The 21,631-nt window shown below is 40.6% G+C and overlaps 1 non-coding gene and 1 pseudogene across 1 annotated transcript; one reads left to right on the forward strand and one right to left on the reverse strand.

Annotated features, from left to right (window-relative positions):
* Positions 1-9,491: 9,491 nt before the first annotated feature.
* Positions 9,492-9,933, reverse strand: LOC110573026 (annotated as a pseudogene).
* Positions 9,934-13,902: 3,969 nt separating this feature from the next.
* TRNAK-CUU lies at positions 13,903-13,975 on the forward strand. The gene has a single exon. It is a non-coding gene; the product is annotated as a tRNA-Lys (tRNA).
* Positions 13,976-21,631: the final 7,656 nt, after the last annotated feature.

A 21,631-nucleotide genomic window follows, 5' to 3' on the forward strand; every position in this document is an offset into this window, starting at 1 on the left:
CACTTATTTCCCTGGAGTGTTGGTTGCTGGCAGTTCAGAGCTGAGTCTGTTCTCACGAATTGCCCTTGGCTGAAATGGCTGTGTCTTCCAAGGTTATACCCCTTTCCAAGGGGCACCTGGCATTCAATAACCATGTGATGTGGGCTAAAGGCTGATTCCCTTGCTTCAATTTCGGACATCTCTGAGGGTCACCCCAGCTTCCAAGCTTTCCGTGAAGCCGACTGGTCTCTGTTGTATTTATATTACTGTTCAGTTTCTCCCATTCTCCCTTATATGTGTTGTTCACAAGAGCAGTCCTTCGAAAAGCTGGGCACAAATCTTCATCTCTGAGTCGATTTCCCAGGGAACCCAAACTCTCTACCTACAAAACCTTTAGAAATCCCTGAGATGAATCTTCAGGTATGGAAGCTAGTTGTCTTGTCAATAGCCACTTGTCTCCTTCTTTCTCAGAACGTGAACTTCAGTTTAGGCTGTCAGTGGGCCTAGATTGCATTCCAAACTATACTTCCCAGACTTCCTTGCAGTCAGGAGTGCCATGTGATACAGCTCTGGCCAATGAGATGTAAGAAGAAGTCACTGCTATGTAAAGGGGCCAAGTAGCTGATATCCATCCTTCTGCCCTTCACCCTTTCTCTTCTTTCTTTCTGAAAAGTATTTTTAATGCTGGCAGGGGACCTGAGGGAAAACCTAACAGATTTTGGAACCTGAGCTCTAACATCTTTCAGTTCCTGAGCCAGTGTCAGCCACCACTTAACTTAGGACTTTCGTCAATTGAGAGAAAGGAAGCACATCTTGTTTAAGTTCTTGTTGTTTGGATTTTGTCATATTCAGCCAAACTCAATCCCTATCTAGTAGAGGTGGGGGGACAGTACTTTTAGGCTCTGGATTCAGATGACAGGTGAGTTGGAGTTTGGATTCTAAGTTGGAGTTAGATGATCTTGACCTTGAGTCTTAGTTCACGTACACATTTCAGCCTTGACTCTTTTATTTGTAAGCTAGGAGAACATTACCTATGACACCTGCTTCTTAATGAGGATTAGATGAATGAGTAGGTATAGAAGTGTCTAGCACCATGCCTGGCATAACATAACATTAGTATGTTAATAACATAATATGTTGTTATTATATAATAACATTAATATATTATTATTAACATTAATATGTTTTTAACATATTAAGTTCACTTCTTTTACACAGATCCCCAGCCCCTGGTAGCTGCCATGTTTATTCTCATAGACGGGAACATATCAGATGGGTGTGCTGGGGCCAAGGCATCCTGATAGGGCCCTCTCTCAGCTTGTCACCAACCATCCAGGATAGGGATCCATTCTTTCATTACCTGGCATTTCCTGAAGCCATGCTACACGGTGTGATATGACAAAGGAGAAAAGGAGAGTGAGAAAGTGTTGCAGTGTGGTTCTCTGGGAAGGAGATCATGACACAGAATTTAAGCACGCAGGCTGTTTATTCAAGAGGATCTTTAGATTCAACGCCTGTGGAAGGGAAAGGGAAGGAAGCAAGATTAGGCAGAAGGAGATGTCCAGCTGTGATGTAGGCCCTGTGACCACCTCTAGTGAACCCAAAGACAATAGTGGAATGAGGAAAGCCCTTCAGAGGTTTTTCTCAGGTTGGGCCCACATGGCCTGGCCTGTCACACTTTCACATGGTTAAGACATTGGGTGTAGACCACCCAGGGGAGGGGTGAAGCCTTGGCCAGGCTGTTCTCTGCGGCTGAGACAGATCGTGAGGAAGCTGACTGCTGGAGGCTGTCTCTCTGCAGCAGGCCCAACAGCTGAAGCAACACATCCTTCATTGAGGAGGGATCCTGTTAGAGGCTCATCTTGGTGTTGACTATAGACGGGAAGAAGGAACACAGTAGCAGGAAATCACAGTGCTAGAACTGCAGTATAAACTAACAAAAACACTTTCTGGTTCTTCAGAGGCCATTGCAACTCTAGTTCCTGGCTAGAGGAAGTTTTGATGTTGTTCTTTGAAAGGAAATGACGAGAAATTAAGATTACTTTACACCGCTCCTTTTCTCATCTTGAAAAACTCACAATCTCAGCCTCGTTGCTTTCCTGAAGCACGAGAACTGGATCATGCCCCTGGCCTTGGAGATAAACGATCTGTGTTACCGTATGTCAAAGGTCTCACTGTTTTGAATGAACCCGCGTTTCAGGTAAGCCAAATTAACTCTTGCTTTTATCGGTCTAAAATTAGCCCACACAGAAGCAAAACATATGGCACTTAGTCACTGAAAAAGCAGTTTCCATACATGACCTCATGTAATCCATACAGCTCTGGTGGAAGGCTGGAGCTGTCGTTGCTGCTGGCTTTGTCAAATTCTTGACCAAATTCATTAGTTGCTCAGAGCAAAAATGAAAGCATACAAGCAAGCTCAGGCACATTAAGTAACTTTCTCGAGGTCATTAAGTTGTTGGATATAGCCTGGAACCCAGGCCATTTTACTGTGAGGGCACAGTATTTTTTCCCACTGTGCGACCCAGCCCATGATTCCTCCTCCATATCTCCTTTTCTCCTGTTTTCTGTCTTACTCAGAATTTGTTCTCAGACATCATGGGCCGTATTGCAAGGTCACCCGTACCTTCCTCAGTAGATAAGCTAACAAATCTAGTCCAGAATTTTAAAATATATTGGGGCGCCTGGGTGACTCAGTCAGGTAAGCATCTGCCTTCAGCTCAGGTCATGATCCCAGGGTGCTGGGATAGAGCCCTGCCTGGGGCTCCCTGCTCAGCGGGGAGCCTGCTTCTCCCTCTCCCTCTGCCCCTTCCCTTCCTCTTGATTTCTCTCTCTCTCTTGCTCTGCTCTCTCTCTCTCAAATAAATAAATACATTCTTTAAAAAAATTTTTTTTAAATAAAATATAAAATATTCTCTTGAAATCAAACAACACACATCTGCCTCCTCCCTTGCCCAAGGTGTTGGCTTGTGAAGGTAGAGGCCCAAATGAGACAAGTGTTGGAACATTAACAGAGAGCTTCTCTTATTGAGATCAGGCTGTTGGTTGTGGCCGAACATACTGCTTGTTAAAAACATTTCTCTCTGATTCTCTTTCGCTGTCTCTCTCTTTCTCTGTGCCTCTATTTCTTGATTTCTTTCTCTCTTTCTCACTGTTTTTGACTCTTCATCCCTGTCTCTGTGTCATTTGGTCTGTATCTGGTTTTCACTTTCCTCTTTGCATATGTTTATTTTCTCTCCTGTTCCCCCCTCCCCCTTCCCCATCTCTTCTCCATCTCTCTCTCTCTTCTATATCGAGGTGTGGCCTCCAACTCTCGGTCTCTGCCTCAGCCTCTTTAAGACTGTCTGTCTCTCTTGTATATCTTCTGTCTCTTGCTTTTTCTTTTTTTCTTGCTTGATCATGTACAGCAGTTCACTAGGAACTCTTTTGCTTCTTGAAAGATCTTTAGGTCTTCTAAATTAAGTCATTTTGTTAAAAGATTTTCTCATAGGGGCGCCTGGGTGGCTCAGTCATTAAGCAACTGCCTTTGGCTCAGGTTATGGTCCCAGGGTCCTGGGATCGAGTCCCACATCAGGCTCCCTGCTCCGTGGAAAGCCTGCTTCTCCCTCTCCCACTCCCCCTGCTTGTCTTCCCTCTCTCACTGTGTCTCTCTCTGTCAAATAAATAAATAAAATCTTAAAAAAAAAAAAGATTTTCTCATAATAACCATAACCAGAAGACAAATGATTAAATAGGAGATGAATATTTAATGATAAATCCCTGAATACTTCGTCTCGTCGAGCCCATTATGTTTTGGGCACCTTTAAAGCTCATTAGTTAATTCCTGCTGCATCTCTGTCAGATGGGCTTCTGCTTTAATCCTCCCCAGAGAAGACAGAAGTACAGCTGAGGCCCCTAAGCCTCCATTCTGCAGGGGGGTGACCCTGCCACCTTTATTTACCTCCATACCTCAGAGCAGAGAGGTCAGCAAACTACAGCCCTTGGGCCAAATTGGGCCTACTGCTTGTTTTTATATGAGTTAGGAGCTACGAATGCTGCTGACATTTTTAAAGGGTTTTAAGAAAAGGAGACATATAATATGTGGCAGAGACCGTACGTGTCCTGCAAAGCCTAGAATTCTTACTCTACTGCTTTACAGAAGCAGCTTGCTGGGGCGCCTGGGTGGTTAAGCGTCCAACTCTTGGTTTCGGCTCAGGTCATGATCTCAGCGTCCTGGGATCGAGCCCCATGTTGGGCTCCCTGCTCAGTGGGGGATCTGCTTCTCCCTCTCTCTTCTACTTGTGCGCGCATGCTCTCTCTCAAACAAATAAATAAAATCTTAAAAAAAAAAAAGAAGCAGCTTGCTGAGTCCTGCTTTAGAGAATTTGGCATGGGAGTAGCCATACCCATGATTTCCTCAGGACATTCAAAGCACACTACCACTTTCTCCACACTCTCTTTGGTAGGTTTTCCAGAAAGCAGAGCCTGAAGCAGGGACGCTTGTGCAAGTAGGTTAGTAAAGGAGAATTCCCCAGTGAAACCTCAATGATTAAAGCAGTCAAGAAAGGGCAGATGAAGCCAGGCCAAGACGTGGCTTCAGAGGAAATCTAGGCTCAGCTCTGATCTCACAGGGAACTCTGTAATGTGAGGAATGCCATGGAATTGTCCCACCTTGGGGTCAGGGCCTGGGCTTTCATACCACAATATTAGTAGTAATGTGCCCATGCCCAGAAAAGGGGTCTGTGTAACCTCATAGGCCTCTTTGCACAAAGCGGTGCCTGGTAACCTAGGCCAGTTCTCGAGAGATGGGTGAGCTAGTACTCCTAGCACAATAGCCTGATGAAGGGTACTGGGACCCAGCAGTAACTGCCACACAAGTGACAGTAGGGTGGGGAGGCTACTGTAACCTTATACCCCTGGTTGAGGCGCTGTAGCCTCCCTTGTATTCCATAGAGGTCCTTGACTCTAAGCGGCTGCCTGGGATGAGCTCCCACAGTCTATCCGCAGATACACAGCCATGCCCAAGAGGGGGCATCAGACATAAGAGCATGTGAGGAGCCTGATCTGCCTTCTAGATTAAAGGATGAAGAGTGATGGATTCTGAGCTGGGCAGGGTCTGAAAGTCATCAGATCCGGGTGCCTGGGTGGCTCAGTCGGTTAAGCATCTGCCTTCAGCTCAGGTCATGATCCCAGGGTCCTAGGATAGAGCTCCACATCGGGCTCCTTTCCCCGCAGGGAGCTTGCTTCTCCGTCTGCTTCTGCCTGCCATTCCCCCTGCTTATGCTCTCTCTCTGTCAAATAAATAAATAGAATCTTTAAAAAAAAAAAAAAAAACGGTCATCAAATGTAGTACCCTCGTTTTAAAGGGAAGGACTGGGACGCCTGGGTGGCTCAATCAGTTAAGCATCCAACTCTTGGTTTCGGCTCAGGTCATGATCTCAGGGTCATGACATGGAGTCCCACATCGGCTCCATGCTCTTCACGGAGTCTGCTTGAGATTCTCTCTTTCCCTCCCCCTCTGCCCCTCCCCCTGCTCACACTCTCTCTCAAATAAATAAATAAAATCTTTTTTTTTTTTAAGATTTTATTTATTTATTTGAGAGAGAGAGACTGAGAGAGAAAGCACACGAGAGGGGGGAGGGTCGGGAGGGTCAGAGGGAGAAGCAGACTCCCCGCCGAGCAGGGAGCCCGATGCGGGACTCGATTCAGGGACTCCAGGATCATGACCTGAGCCGAAGGCAGTCGCTTAACCAACTGAGCCACCCAGGCGCCCATTTTTTTTTTTTTTAAAAGATTTTAGATAAATAAAATCTTAAAAAAAATAAAGAGAAGGGCAGATTTTACAAGGCCCCAGAGGTGGCAAGCAGTTATATCTCTGTTTTCAAACTTCACGTTTGTTTTCACAATCTACCATCCAACTTGAGGCTTTGTGCCTAACATCATAGCATGCATGGTTAGTGCTTCTATGTTTAAGGAAAGGTGGGAAAAATTATCAGTTAATTTTCTCTACCATTTAATTCATTCACCACTATCCTTATAACATGTGAGGTTATCCTCTATGTTGTTAAGTAATATGTTTTAATAAACTTTGTATTTTATTTTAATTATTTTTTAAAAGATTTTATTTATTTGAGAGAGAGAGTGTGTGTGTGTGCAAGAGAGGGGAGGGGCAAAGGGAGAGAATCTCAAGCAGACTCCCCGCTGAGTGAGAGCCTGATGAGGGGGCTTGATCTCAGGACCCTGAGATCATGACCTCAGCCAAAAAGAGTCAGACACTTAACAGATTGAGCCACCCAGGCACCCCCAAACTTTGTATTTTATTTTAGAGAGGTTTTAGATTTGTGGAATTACCATGTAGATAATGTAGAGAGTTCCCATATACACCACATCTTTATCAGTGCTATTACCATCTGGCATTAACACAGTATTAATACATATATTTCTATATGTAAAGATCTGTATCTTTATTAAGCTGAAATTGGTTCATACTGATGTCTCTAGCTCTAAACCATTACCACATGACTCATTCTGGCTTCCTTCCCTGTAACCTCCCACTCCAGCAGTGAGATTTGACTCCCATTGTCTGCCATCCAGTTAATTAACTGTTCAATTCCAGTATGAATATAGGGTGTTTTCAGAATTGCTAACCTATACCCCCACGGGAACAGTTCTATCAACTGGAGTACAGTGGTTAAATATAGATTCTTTTGCTTTTAGTCTTATAAACTCTACTCATTTTCAAGTTGACTTACATCAGCACCTTTTTATCCACTATCCGAAGTGAGGCTGTTCCAAAATTTTCTAATACATTGAGATTGTTTTGTCACATTCTGCATTGCATCCTGAGATCTGGCTTCCTAAAGGTTTTTTGTTGTTGTTGTTTTTTGTTTTTTGGTGGTTTTTTTTGCACACATTAGGCTTAGTCTGTGCTGTTAAGCCCTATGGGTTTTGACAAAAGCTTAATGTATTATTCTCACCATTACAGGGTCATATATTCTGTAAAAGGCAAAACTATAGAGACAGTTAAAACATTAGTGGTATCCAGGGATTTGGGCGAAGGGATATGAGGGTTGATTAGTTGAAGCATGATGTTTTTTTAGAGTAAGCCAGGAAGTGTTCTTTCTGTTTCTATTTTCTGGAAGAAACTGTATAAACTTGCTGTCATTTTCTCTAAGTATCTGATGCACTTCCCCATTGAAATCACCTAGGTCTGGTACTTTCTTTTTTGGAAATTAATTATTATTTCAAAATTTCATTAATAGATATAAGGCTATCAAGTTAACTATTTCTCCTTCTGTGTGTTTTGGCAGTTTGTGTCTTTTGAATAATTAGTCCATTGGCAGTTATCAAACTTGTGGGCAAAAGAAATGTTCTTAGTGTTCCTTTATTATCATTTGAATGTTCATGTGATTAGTGGTGAGGAACCCTCTTTCATTTTTGATATTGGTAATTTGGGTCTTCTCTCTTTTTTCATTGGTTAACCTCTCTATGGGTTTATTAATTTTATTGATCTTTTGGTTTCGCTGATTTTCTCTATTGGTTTCCTATTTTCAGTTTCACAGATTTCTACTCTAATTTTATTTTTTTCCCTACCACTTGCTTTAGGCTTAAATTGCTCTTCTTTGTCTTGTTTTCTAAGGCTTAAGCTGAACTTACTGACTTTAGGTCTTTCTTTTCTAATGTGTACTTGATGCTATAAATTTCCCTCTAAGCTCTGCTTTCGCTGCCTCTCACAAATTTTGAAAAGTTGTATTTTCATTTTCATTTAATTCAACATATTTTTATATTACGTTCTTGAGATTTTTGTCTTTGACCCTTTTGTTATTACAAAAGTGTTGCTTAATATCCAAATATTTCGAAATTTTCCAGGTGTCATCTTCTATTGATTTCTCTTTTAAATTCCATTGTGGTCTGAGAACATACTTTGTATGATTTCTTTTTTGTTTTGTTTTGTTTTAATTTGTTAAGGTATATCTTATGGTCTAGAATGTGATTTATCTTAGGGGACATTCCTTGCAAGCTTGACAAGAATGTATGTTCCACTGATGTTGAAGAGAGTATTCTATTAATGTCAATTAGATCAAGTTGATTGCTATGGCTGTTCAAGTCACCTATATCCTATTGATCTCCTACCCCCTTGACCTATCAAGTAGTAACAGAGGTGTTGAAATCTCCAACTATAATACTGGATTTGTCTATTTCTCTTGTCACTTTGATCAGTTTTGGCCTCCTGCATTTTGGGTGCTCTGTTGTTATGTTCATACATATTTAGGATTGTTATGTCTTTTGGAGAATCGACTCCTTTGTTATTTTGTCTTCTTCTTTTTATGCCTGACAGATTTCCTTGCTCTGAAGACTACTTTGTCTCAAATTAACATAGCTACTCTAGCTTTCTTTGATTAGTGTTGGTATAGTGTATTTTTTTCTCCTTATTTTTAAAGTACCACAGTCTGAATATTTAAAGTAGACTCCTTGTGCAGTTCTGCCCTTCCAAAAAAAGTCATTGCTTTTTTGTGTGCTTACTTTGTTTCTTGTTGTAAGGACTGGAGTGATGACTTCCAAGCTTTTTATAGGTCAGAGCTGAAACCAGAAGTCTTACTAATCTTTTAAAAATCAACATCTTCTTGGGGCACCTGGGTGGCTCAGTCAGTTAAGCGTCCGACTCTTGATTTTGGCTCAGGTCATGATCTCGGGGTCTTGAGATCGAGCACCAAGTCGGGCTCTGTGCTCAGCTTGGAGTCTGCTTATCCTTCTTCCGCAGCTCCTCCCCTGCTCTATTTCTCTGTCTCCGTCTCTCTTAAATAAATAAATAAAATCTTAAAAAAAATAAACATCATCTTGCTATCTTCTTTCTCTCCAACCAGTATAAAAATCCTTCCCTTTTTTTCTCACAACCTCTTTGAGGGGGCTTCCTCAGCAGAGCTGTTTGACCTCTGGGAATACTGTTTTGTTCTTTATATCATAGCTGTTTGCCTCTTAAAATTCACAAAGGGCTGTAGCACCTCACTCTCTACCCAGAAATTCTACTAGTTCTTACACCTGGTCCAAACAATGATGTCAGTGTCACTCATGCCTCTGTGAAACATTCATACATACTTTCTTGTAGAGATTCCACTGTGTTTTCTTTTGGTTTCCTTTGGAAGGGCTCTAGACTATCAGTCAAGTTGTATGAATCCCAACTGAGAAGCTAATTTAAATTCCTTCTCTTGGGGTCCTGAGGGGCATAAAAAGTAAGGGTCTAGAAATTTGGGTAGGTGAACATCCAATTTCAATGTTTCTAATAGTCAGGATATGATGGCTTGTGCCATCATAGTAGATGACAAATAACAGTATAGATTTTCACATAACCAGAGGTATGGTGGGAGATAGTCCAGAGCTGGGCAGGCTGGGATTGGGCAACACCTCAAGAACACAGCTTAAAAAAATATCTTTCTACTCTATCAAACCTAGTGTGTTTTGCATCTTTGTTTCAAGATGGCTGCCCCATCTGCATCTCTCTCTCTCTCTCTTTCTTTTTCAGGCGGTTGACATCTTTACGCTTTGGAGGTGGGGGGAGGGTGCTCCGGAGCTCTTGGTAAGGCAGGCTGCTTCTTCTTTACCATCACAGGCTTCTGACTGTGCAGGATGGCTCTGGTTGTGCGAGTGGCGGACATGCACAGATCTGGGCGGTACTTGTTCTTGTAGATCATGTGCCTGATGCTGCTGAGGGTGGCCTGGGCATTCTTGTTTATGGTAGTCCTCAGGTAGGTGCTGGTGGGTCTTTGCTGGTGGGATCTTGGCTTTATGACCACCACTACACCTTTGCCCTCAGCCCCAGGCTCCACGCCCACAGTCTAGCGGTGAATCAGCCCATTGCAGTAGAAGGAGTTGTGAGCCTTCAGGTTATTGGGGTCGGTACTGAATGTCTGCTTGTTCCTCTTCATCAGGAAGCTGGAGCAGTTCCGCAGGGACCATCCATTGCAGGTGGGCAGACATGGCGGCAGCTCCTCTCACTATGGAAGCCAAAGACGGAAAGGGCATTTATCATATAACAGGAAGGAAAAAGAAGTACCCCTATTAGCTCTTTGTTTATAACCAGTTATATCACATGGGCACCCCTTATGGAAGAGATACAGGAAATGAGTGTAGCCTTTCTAGGAAGTGTGCTATGGAGAAGGAGTGGAGGATGAATGTGAAGTAATGCATGGTGGCAGCCTCTGTCAACTGGCTGACCCAGGTTTCAGAAACAATATACTATGTCATTTGATCCTCATCACAACTCTCTGTTGTAGATACCAGATGGTTGAAAGTCTGATGTGGATTGAGGGGCAGGTGTTCAGACTTCTATATCATTATTTTTCTTCCTTCTTGTCTTTCCAGACCTATTTCACAATTCTACTCCTTCATGAAACTGGGCCACTCCAGTCTCTTTTCATGAAGAAACTCTTATTTTCTAGGCTAGCATTTTAAATAACACTATATTGTAAGTTTTGATATCTACTCTAAGAGACTCTTTTTTCTGTTGATAACTTATTCATGCAGTTCCTGGTGATGTTAATGATAATCATAGTGTATTTTCAAGAAGAGAATACAATTTACCCTAAAAATAACTCTGAAAAATATCTCTGATTCAGTCCTTCAGAAATCCTACACTGAAAAAATTCAATTGTGCCCTTTATTTCTTGTTTTCGCTCTTTTTGTTATCAAAGATAAATATTGACAAGGGCTAAGTATTTTGACATGAGAAAAAAGAGATGAAATCTCTTAGACAAAAAGGCAAAGGATGAAATAGTCAATTTACCAGAAACAGGTATATAAATGGAAAGTGAGGGGCGTCTGGGTGACTCATTTGGTTAAGCATCCAACTCTTGATTTTGGCTCAGGATGTGATCTCAGGGTCTTGAGATTGAGCACCTCGTGGGGCTCCATACTCAACACGGGGTCTGCTTGTCCATCTCCCTCTGCTCCTCTGCCCACTCATTTTCTCTCTCTCTCTCAAATAAATAAATAAATAAATAAATAAATAAAATCTTTTAAATGGAAAGTGAGCATATGAAAATGTTCAACTTAAGAGATAATAAAAGAAATGCAAATTAAACAATGAATTTGTTTCATCCATAAATTTCCAAATTATAAAATATTAACACCCAGCTTTAACTAAAGTTGAATGAATTAAGTTGCCTCATATAGGCCTGATGTAAATTAGTATAAGCTGACATAAGTTTACTAGAGGGCAATATGGAAATCTGTGTTAAGATACTTAAAAATATTCACAGTGCATGAGCCATCAATTTCACTTCTTAAAAATGGATCCACAGGAAATTAAGACAAATGTCCACTGGGATATAGCCAAAGTGTAATATTTTTAGTGTTACTGATGGCAAAATGTTTATAGTATGTATGTGTGTATGTATATGGAGGGAGACTAACACTGAACAGAAATTTGTTTAAACTCTGTTTAAACGCCCCAGCCAAGATATTATTTTAACCTTGAAAGCATAAGAGGAAGGGGAAAGAATGTTATGTAGAATTAGTTGCTTTTCATTTTTTAAAGAAGTCATTATTCTTGGGGCGCCTGGGTGGCTCAGTCGTTGAGCGTCTGCCTTCAGCTCCGGTCGTGATCCCGGGGTCCTGGGATTGAGCCCCGCATCGGGCTCCCTGCTCAGCGGGAGGCCTGCTTCTCCCTCTGCCTCTGCTCCCTCTGCTTGTGCTCTCTCTCTCTCAGTCTCTCTCTGACAAATAAATAGGGTCTAGAAAAAAAAAAAGGAAAGCATAAGAGAAAGGGGAAAAAATGTTGTGTAGAGTTAGTTGCTTTTTATTTTTTAAAGAAGTCATTATTCTTGGGGCGCCTGGGTGGCTCAGTGGTTAAGCGTCTGCCTTCGGCTCAGGTCATGATCCCAGGATCCTGGGATCGAGCCCCACATCGGGCTCCCTGCTCGGTGGGAAGCCTTCTTCTCCCTCTCCTACTGCCCCCTGCTTGTGTTCCCTCTCTCACTGTGTCTCTCTCTGTCAAATAATCTTTAAAAAAAAAAAAAAAGTCATTCTTCTTTTTTTTTTTTTTTTAGAGAGGGAGTGGGAGAGGGGCAGAGGGAGAGAGAGAGAATCCCAAGAAGGCTCCACATCCAGTGCAGAGCCCTTTGTGGGGCTCAATCTTACAACCCTGAGATCATGACCTGAGCAGAAATTGAGATTCAGATGCTTAACTGATTGAGCCACCCACAGGCCCCAAGAGTCAGTCGCTCTTAAAAGGAGTAGTGAGTGACCTTTGGTTGAGGAAACTAGCCAACTCCAGGCAACCCTTCAGGGAGAGAACCAGTGGAGTAAATTCTCTGTCTCATACCCCTCCCTTCCCTGCAGTCTACCGCCAGGACTCCCCATTGTCCAAACCCAACAAGAAGCTTTTGGTGTGGCCCATATAGGCCAGCTTGTGATAATGAGAGTCTTGTGGTGGTGATGGTGGGGGGGGGGGGTCGTAAGGACTGAGAAAAGGTTAAAAAATAGTGGAAAATGGATCTGGAGGGGATGCCAAACAGAAGTCATCCCAACAGTCCACTCCTTTTGATTTGCAACATCCACTCTTGCATTTCATTGGAATAAAATCTTCATTTTCCTAACAGAGGAGTGTATGAAGTCCCATTAGCTGTTATCATGGCAGGATGATAAAAATCCCTTGATATTCTCACCTAACATATAAAACATGAGGTAAAGCCAGAGGTCACATAATACAGTGTGGTAAAAGGGATTAGTTACACAAAATACAGCTGTGTTCAATTCCACTTGTGTAGATGGTTATGCGGGCTAAGTTGATTATCATAGCTACCTTCTCCTACCACACATTACATGTGCTCTTCTCCTTTGCTGGCATGTCAGCTGGATGGTAGTATTTACGGGGGTATTCAAACTTTTATCCCTAAAGGATTTGAGTCTTTGATGTCTGGTTTTTAATTGCCATGATGCAATCTTCCATGGATCAGGACTATTGAGTATGGTCAACTAAAATGTGCTCTAGTGAATGCCCTGGGTTTCAACATGGATGGTCCTTTTAGCCTTTATTGTGTAGCAGCAACCAAATTTCTCCCTGGTAATCAGAATAAATCACTTATCCAGTACAGTGACCCTCTTCCCTGGCTGTTGGTTCAGTGGCGCAAGAAGCCCAAAATGGCCAGGTATCCACCTCAGCTTCCATTACTGGGACTGTATCTCTGTTCCCTGATGCAGGGATTTCTCTTTTAGCCCCTAGCATATCCACATCCACTGCACCCAAGTTTGTAGTAATTGGGACAAAAATGATTGCAGTTATTAGGTACAATAGTTAGAGGGGCCACTCTTATTTATACCCATTGGTTTCTGGACTCATGCAAATATGAGGAAGAGAGCAGCCCATATTGACAGGTGCCGAGGTACTTTCCCCCAGCTGGCGCTCTGAAGCTTTAGCTGTCCACGGCACTCTACATAAAGCCAGCTCATTTTGGGAGAAGGAGCACCTGGTACAGCCTGTGAGATCTATGAGCACTGGAAAACATTACTGCACTTTGGAGAGGTCGTAAAAGGAGATTGAGTGAAAGGCTGCATAGTGAAGGTGAAACTCCATTTCTCCCATCACCAGAAGGAAGACCACCAGCCTCAGACTCAGCCGTCTGTGATTCAAAGATTATTTACTAAGACTGAACTTCTCTAGAGAGAAGATCCACAAACATTGACATCTGGAGGGTATTCAATGAAACATTTGTTTGGCCATTTGATGATTTACTTGTGAAGTCCATTGGTGGACAAGGCCCACCCGTGGACAAAGAACTTCTGAACAGCTCTTTGTTATCTCAACTTTAAATATGAATGGGCTATCAAGATTCACCAAATATTTGGAGGAGGATATGGACAAAAGAGACCAAAGAAATTGAGATAATGCAGAGAATAGAAGAACTTAACTTGTATCATCATGGACTAAGAATGAGTTTTTGGAGAGGTGCCTGGCTGGCTCAGTTGGTAGAGCATGTGACTCTTGATCTCAGGGTTGTGAGTTCAAGCCCCATGTTGGGCGTGTAGCCTACTTAAAAAAACAAAAATAAAAAAAAAGAATGAGTTCTTGGAAGTTAAAATATGATTAAAAATAAGAAATTTGAGGGGCGCCTGGGTGGCTCAGTCGTTAAGCGTCTGCCTTCGGCTCAGGTCATGATCCCAGGGTCCTGGGATTGAGCCCTGCATTGGGCTCCCTGCTCAGTGGAAAGCCTGCTTCTCCCTCTCCCACTCCCCCTGCTTGTGTTCCCTCTCTCGCTGTGTCTCTCCCTGTCAAATAAATAAATAAAATCTTAAAAAAAAAAAAGAAATTTGATTGAAAAATTGGAATATTCAGTCATGGAAATTTCCTAGAAATTGAATGAAAAAGTGAAATGATTTACAAAAAAGACAAAAGATTTTTTACAAAATAAAAGGTAGAACAGGCAAATAAGGGCTTCTGAAAGTGATCATTTTTCCCAGAATAATTTTTTCCCATGTTACATAAGAAATCATGCAAGAATATCCTCCAGAATTGAGTCTCCAAACTGCATCAGCCCCCAAGAGCCCAGCACGATGAATGAAAAAAAGTCTATCTCAATGTATTTTATTTGGGACCTCAGAAGTCCAGAAATAAAGAGAGGATCCTAAATTAGTACAGAAAACAACAACAACAGCAACAACAATTAGATCACCTACAAAGTATACGAAATAAGAATAACTCTTAACTTCTCTGCAATATCAGAAGTTGGAAAACAGTGGAATCATATCTAAAACAGAGACAAAAGCCGTATGTATAAAAGATTTTTTTAAGAAATATAAATGTTAGCATCAAAATAAATAGCTAAAAGGCCTCTGGGGAATAGAGTAGAAAAGAGAATAGGGGATTGCTACCTATCTATCTATCTATCTATCTATCTATCTATCTATCTATCTATCTATCTATCTAATAAGTCTAGTAGGCCTATTTAACTTTTTAAACTATCTGAAGTTACAAATGAAAATTACTTTAAAAAATCAGACGGGTAGGCTGGATTGGATAAACTTTGAGATTACTGCTAGTTTATTCTTCCAAGAGTTTGTTAACTATCTTGCAACTGACCACAATATAGAATATTTCCTTGCATAGAGGCATGAAAATTGTAAGACCATTAGTATTAGGTATAATTCTCCTTTGAAACAGCAAAATGGAATTAAAATAAAAATATTCTCCATTTATTCATTACTGACTGAGTGCCAGGCATTTTACATAATTAGTAAGCGATTATCACAATAACCCTGCATGTAAGTTGAGACGTAGAAACTGAGATTCAAATTAGTGGCAGAGAAGGGCTTTGAAATCAATTAATTTTATTACAAAATCCAGAGTGCTCTCTCTAACATGACCTGCTACTTGACTCTAAAATACAAGCAGATTCTGAGCTGTTTAGGCTTTTGCACATACCAGACAATGAAGAAAAGGTACTTTTAGTGGATACAGTTTCAGACTCCAAAATCTTCTATGTGACACTAAATAATTATGATGATGATAATAATAATAATAGTAAAACACTGTCCTAAAGCAAAATCTAGGCATTAGATTGAAAATTTGCAGCCTATAAATAGTGGAAATATCCTTGTCTTCCCTCCTTTTTTCAGAGTATTAATCCTTGAGCAGACCATCTTTAGTGGGCACCTGACAACACAGCAAGGAACATCTAAAAAATCCTAAAATAAATATAACTCCTTGTTTTGGAATCTTAGTTTTACTTAATGGAGAATAATAAAAGACATTATTTGCTATTTAAACAAACAGGTTGGTGGAGTAGTTTGCAACATTTCCTCAAATTTTACAGATAAAAAAACCACAAGGTTTCTATGACACTTGGGACTTGTAGTAGTTGGCTTCTTGAAGCTATACAGACTGAATCCTTTGGGCTTTCCATTTCCTCTCCTATGACACCATTGAAGGACTCTTCACTGGACAACTTCCATGCTCTGGTGGGTGTGTAAAGCCTGAGTGTAAGGCCAGCTGTGCCCTGGTTCAAGGCTTGTCTCATGCTCATACTAACTTTGTGAACCTGGACAAATTCCTTAACTCCTCTGAGCTTCTGATGTAAAGTAGGGAGAATTCTAACCATCTCACAGGGTTGGTGATGGATTACATAGCGTAGTAAATGGAATGTGCCCAGTGGGTAGCAAATATTCAATACCTATTAGACCTTTCCTCTTCTCTCCCTACTTTCCATTCACATTTCTCCTTCAATGTGCTATGAAATGCAGATTCACCTGGATGCCTGCTCTGGTCTCACAGAAATCTCAAGTAGGAACAGTTCAACTCATTTTCTAGAACCACCATTTTAATTCATCCTCCAAAAGGAACTTTGTTCAATTTATACATTCTAAAAGTAATTTTTCAAAAAGCTTTTATACATGCCTCCTTTCTTCTTTATAACAAAAGATATATGTTTACATATGAAAGAAATTATCCTTATTTGAAAGACAAGGAAATCATGGCTTAGAGAAATAAGTGCCCTTCTCAAGGTTTCAGTGTAAATATGGAGCCTGGGACTAAGATACCTGAAACAGAAGCCTGGGAATCCTAAATTTTGCATAAGCCCCACCAATTTCCTCCTTACTTTCTTCTTTCTATATTATCCTCCTTATAATTTCTAGCACATTCTACCCCTGGTTTACACCTTCATCCCTGATTGGCCAAATCATGGAATATCCATCACTGAGCCATGAAATAGCTCTTTCCCTGCACAGAGGAATTATCCTTTTCCCAAAACAGTTGTGGATGGAAGCGTTCCAGTTCCTCCAATCAAACCCCAACCTCTGTCTGCTAGTTTGTTCTCAGGTCTTGAGGCTCTGATAACACAATCACAAAATAATTCAATTTTGAACATTTCAAAAAATCTGAGTTATTCTCTCGTACCATTGCTCACCTTATTATGGCTAAGAATATTTAAAACCCATAGATAATATGGAAAATTATACTAAAGTTGACAATATTTTTCTTTTCCTACATATCTTAACCTTCCTAACCTAGTTTGATAATTCTGCCTAAGTAAAAATTTATTAGAGCTGCATCTTCCTTGTCTTTTCCTTCATACTCTTTGGAGCTGCTAAGGACTAAGGAAATGTCCCAAGGTTAGAAGGCGGGTAGGTAAAAGAATAACAAGTGGTCTAGTCAATCTACTGACTAGTCAGTGAGTTCTTGCACAATTAGAAATTGGCTGTGGGGTGCCTGGGTGGCTCAGACGGTTAAGCGTTGGCCTTCGGCTCAGGTCATGATCCTGGGGCCCAAGGATTGAACCCCACATCGGGCTCCCTGCTCAGAGGGGAGCCTGCTTCTCTTCCCTCTGCTGCTCCCCCTGCTTGTAGTCTCTCTCTGTCTAATAAAAAAATTAAAAAAAAAAAAAGAAATTGGCTGTGTAATTTCCCTTTGAGGAAACGTAATCACATATTTCTTGGAGCGGAGGTTGGATTTGGAATCCCCTCATTAAATTGCATCTCTGAATTTTGCTAATTTCATGACTCATCAGCATATCTGGCATCCAGAAAGTTTTAGGTGCATTTTGAATTTAGGAAGGAAAAACAAAAACAAAAACAAAAACAAAACATCTCCCCCTCCCCAGACCCATATCTTCTCAATGGCTAAGTAGCAAAGAGCATAGATTCTAAAGCAGTCCTTAGGACTCAGATATTAAAAAGGCTATTTCTGCTTTGAAGGCATTAAAGGTAAATCAAAGAGGGAATCTTAGCATTTCTTCTTTGCTCTTGCTTATTGTCCCAGCCTATGCAGAATGTCTAAATTTGCTGCAACTATTATATTACCCAGGCCATTGAGTTGAAAACAGGAGGGCAACAGTCTTTTCCTTAAAGGGAATTAGATATCGGTTATCATCAGAAAATAAAAAGTACAGATCTATCCTCTGAGATTAGAATTTTACAAAATGTCCTAGTTATTGAACTATTTTAAAATTTAGCTGAATTTAGCATAATTTAGCATAACTTAATCTAAATCTTCAGAACAATATGCAGAAGAAATAACGAGCTCTCGAAAAACATTTAAAAATAAGACGCTGTGCCCGGGTGTATAAAAGTCCATAATTTCTCACAGAAGAGATGATTAGAAATCAAAATATTCCATCTGGTTTAATTGTCGATGCCCAGGGAACTATTTTGGGAACGGTAGGGCTCGAAGGGTTAAAAGTGAACTATTATGCTAAACACACCCCGCAGACAGGTTTTCTTATCATCATATAATCATCTCTGTTCTCCTCAACTCCTGTTTTTTCTCTGAACATGCTGTTTGTTCCCATGACAGTCACTTTTGGTGCTTTAAATAAAGGAACTAATTAGACTCAATACATGGCTGAGAGTTTCCTGGGTGTTTGTTTTGTTGGGTTTTATTTTTCATTCATTTTGCAAATAATCACATTGTATCTAGTACTTCCACTAAGCACTACAGGGGACAAAAAATTGAATGTGCCACTGACCTGTCCTGCAGAGACTCACACTGACCCACTGGTCATCTTTAAAAATTATTTGTCACAGTATTATTTTATTGTCAACAGTGATATCAACATCAAATTAATCACTTGTAATCTGGATCTTTTCCCTCTCTGACTGTATTAACAAACCCATTGCGCCATCATCATCTCCTTCCTTCCCTGCAAATGATAGGCCTTTAAAAAACCAAGAAAAAAAAGCAACAAAAAAGTATATGTAATTATTTCCCCCATATGTGTTTTTTACTAGATTTATCTGTATATTTAAATGTTAACATTGGAGTCATAAAATGAATAATCTTCAATGATTCTTCTCTTCTGACTTCATTGATTCAGCAAATATTTCTGAGCACCTATTGCGTGAGGGGTCTTGTAACATGTCACTTTGCGATCTAAAGAATTGACTCTTACTCCCTCGAATAGCAGAAGAGAATTATATAGAGAGAAAATTTCCATCTGTTATTTTATGACTGTCATTGGATCTACTGGTTAAAGAACAGGATTGAATGTCATGCTTGCTTTTCCTAAAAAATTTGGTAAAGTGAGGAAGGTATTTAAAAGATATGTAAATAAGACATTACACTACTGATGTGAGTACATTGGTACAACTATGTTGGAATTTTTTTTTGCTATTTTTAATAAATCTAAACATACATAAATCCTATAAACCAGCAATTCAACTCCTATTTCTCTACCCAACAGAAATGCACACATATATTTACCAAAGGCCTATTTCAGGATTCTCATAACACCGCTATTAAGAATAGCCATGGGGTGCCTGGGTGGCTCAGTCGGTTGAGCGTCCAACTCTTGATTTTGGCTCAGGTCATGATCTCAGGGTCGTGAGATGGAGCCCCAAGATGGGTTCCATGCTGGGCAGGGAGCCTGCTTGAGATTCTCTCCCTCTGCCCCTCCCCCTGCTTGGTGCTGTCTCTCTCTCTCAAATAAATAAATAAATCTTAAAAAAAAAAAGAATAACCAAACAATGGAAACTACTCAATATGCCCATCAGCAGGGACATGAATACATAAAGATTTATTTATTTTATTTATTTGAGAGACAGAGAGAGAGACAGAGAGAGAGCACGAGCAGGGGTGGGGCAGAGGGAGAGACAGAATCTCAAGCAGACTCCCTGCCAAGCACGGAACCTGACTCCTGGCTCATCTCACTACCCTGAGATCATGACCTGAGCCAAAACCAAGAGTCGGACACTCAACTGACTGAGGCACCCACCCACATGCCCCAAGGGAAATGAGTAACTAAATTGTGGTATATTTACACGATTGAATTGAATCTATGCAGTAAGAAGAATGAAAAATTTACAACCTAATGCAATAGAATGGATGAATTGCACAAACAGAATATTATATGAAAGAAACCAGAATGCAAAATATATAACCATATGATTGCATTTATATAAAATCCCCAGGCAGACACAGCTAATCTTATCATTAGAAGTCAACATAGTGGTTTCCCTTGGGTGGTGGGGTGACTGGAAGAGATCATGTGGCGGGGAGCTTCTGGCGTGCTGGTAAATTCTGTCTTCATCCTGATGCGAATTACATGGGCAGATTAATTAAGGGAAATTCACTGAGCCAGCGTGCTTTTCTATATGCAAATTGTACTTCAGTAAGAAGTTTAAAAGAAGGCACTAAAATAATCTTGCAAACCAGTAGGCCATACTGAGATTTACTGGTTCCCTTAATTTACCTTACCTTTTATTCTTATGTTTCTTTCCATTTACTGTCTAGTTTCATTCCAGTATAAGGTGGGAGTGGTATTTTGTACCGCATTCATCTTGAGGTTATGAGGGCAATTAGACATTGTGGTTTAACTTGCACTGTGTGGTCTTCCTTTCTTTCATCAAGATTTTCCGCTTATTGTTCTAGAATGCCAAGGTTTTTCATAAGCACTCTTATTATCAATCAGTGATGTGCAAAACTGTCAAAGTGAAAGAGTTGGTTGTGAGTCTGTAACTTTGACAAATGCCATCGCAGTCCAGCTCCCTGCTAATCACAGTTATGGACTGCATCGAGAAATAGTCCTTGAAAATTAATTAAATCCTGTTATAGAGACTAAAATGAATGTAAAGGACAGGGAGAAAAAACTAACAAAAAGGGAATGACAAACAGCAGCTTATTGAATTGAAGAGATATCTTGCCATATAAACAGAGAGATAATTAAATGCACAGAAGATACTAAATTGGGAGGTGTTGCCTTGACCAGCAAGGACTGAGAAATCATTCTGTTGGACTTGGGAAGGTTAAAGTCAGGGCAGGAAATAAAATTAAATTCAACTAGAGGAAAATAGAAGCACTATGCCCAAGAAAAGTAATCTGAAACACAAATATTCTATGAGAGAGAAGCTGGAAAGGCCAGTATCCTGAGAGAGGCCGAGGAGAGCAAAAGCATAAAGAAGTAGGTAGCAGTACCTAATAGGACTGCAGAGAGCACCAGAGATGGTTCTCAAGTCTTGTTTTCCTCTGAACCACTGTGGAGCCTCTTTCAAGGTCAACAGTGGTTTGGTAAAGCCAAAACAAACAAACAAAAAACAAACCCACAAAAAACCAAAAAACCAAAAAACTGTAGAAATAGGAAATGTCATACAGAAATCACATGAAAACAGGCTTGTGTGTGTGTGTGTGTTGGTGGGGGGGGGGGGCAATTGTATCTCTGATTGTTGCCCAGTTACCTAGGAGGAAGACTGAAGCCCTCCTTTAAAAAAGTCACATACCCATGTGCACACTCATAGTGCATTCGTGTGTGTGTGTGTGTGTGTTCCTGGAGTTTCCTGTTTTACCATTATACTTAGGGCACAACTGATGAATCCTTTTCCAAGGAGCCCAGAAATTGTGACTTGGTACTGCCCCCACCCCCCCGACCTTTAGCTCATCACACATAAAAGCCAATCTCTGGTAGTCTGGATTTCGCCCTCCTTTTTATACTTTGTCTTTTGGTTACTATATTTAATGAAACTGTAGATAATATAAGCTATTCCTGGATGCATGTTGTATTTTCTATAAATAATTCATTGGATACATTACATGCTCTATTTTGTGTTAAAAACATTTCATTTGCTGATGGAAATTCTAGTACTAGCAAGATGTCAATAAAACAAAGGCATGCAAGTTTTAGAGCAAACCACCCAGAATTACTAGGATTCCAACAAATCCAAAAGTTACTAGAGAGGTGGTGACTTTAAAATT

Source organism: Neomonachus schauinslandi, chromosome X (genome assembly GCF_002201575.2).
Source record: "Neomonachus schauinslandi chromosome X, ASM220157v2, whole genome shotgun sequence".
NCBI lineage: Eukaryota > Metazoa > Chordata > Mammalia > Carnivora > Phocidae > Neomonachus > Neomonachus schauinslandi.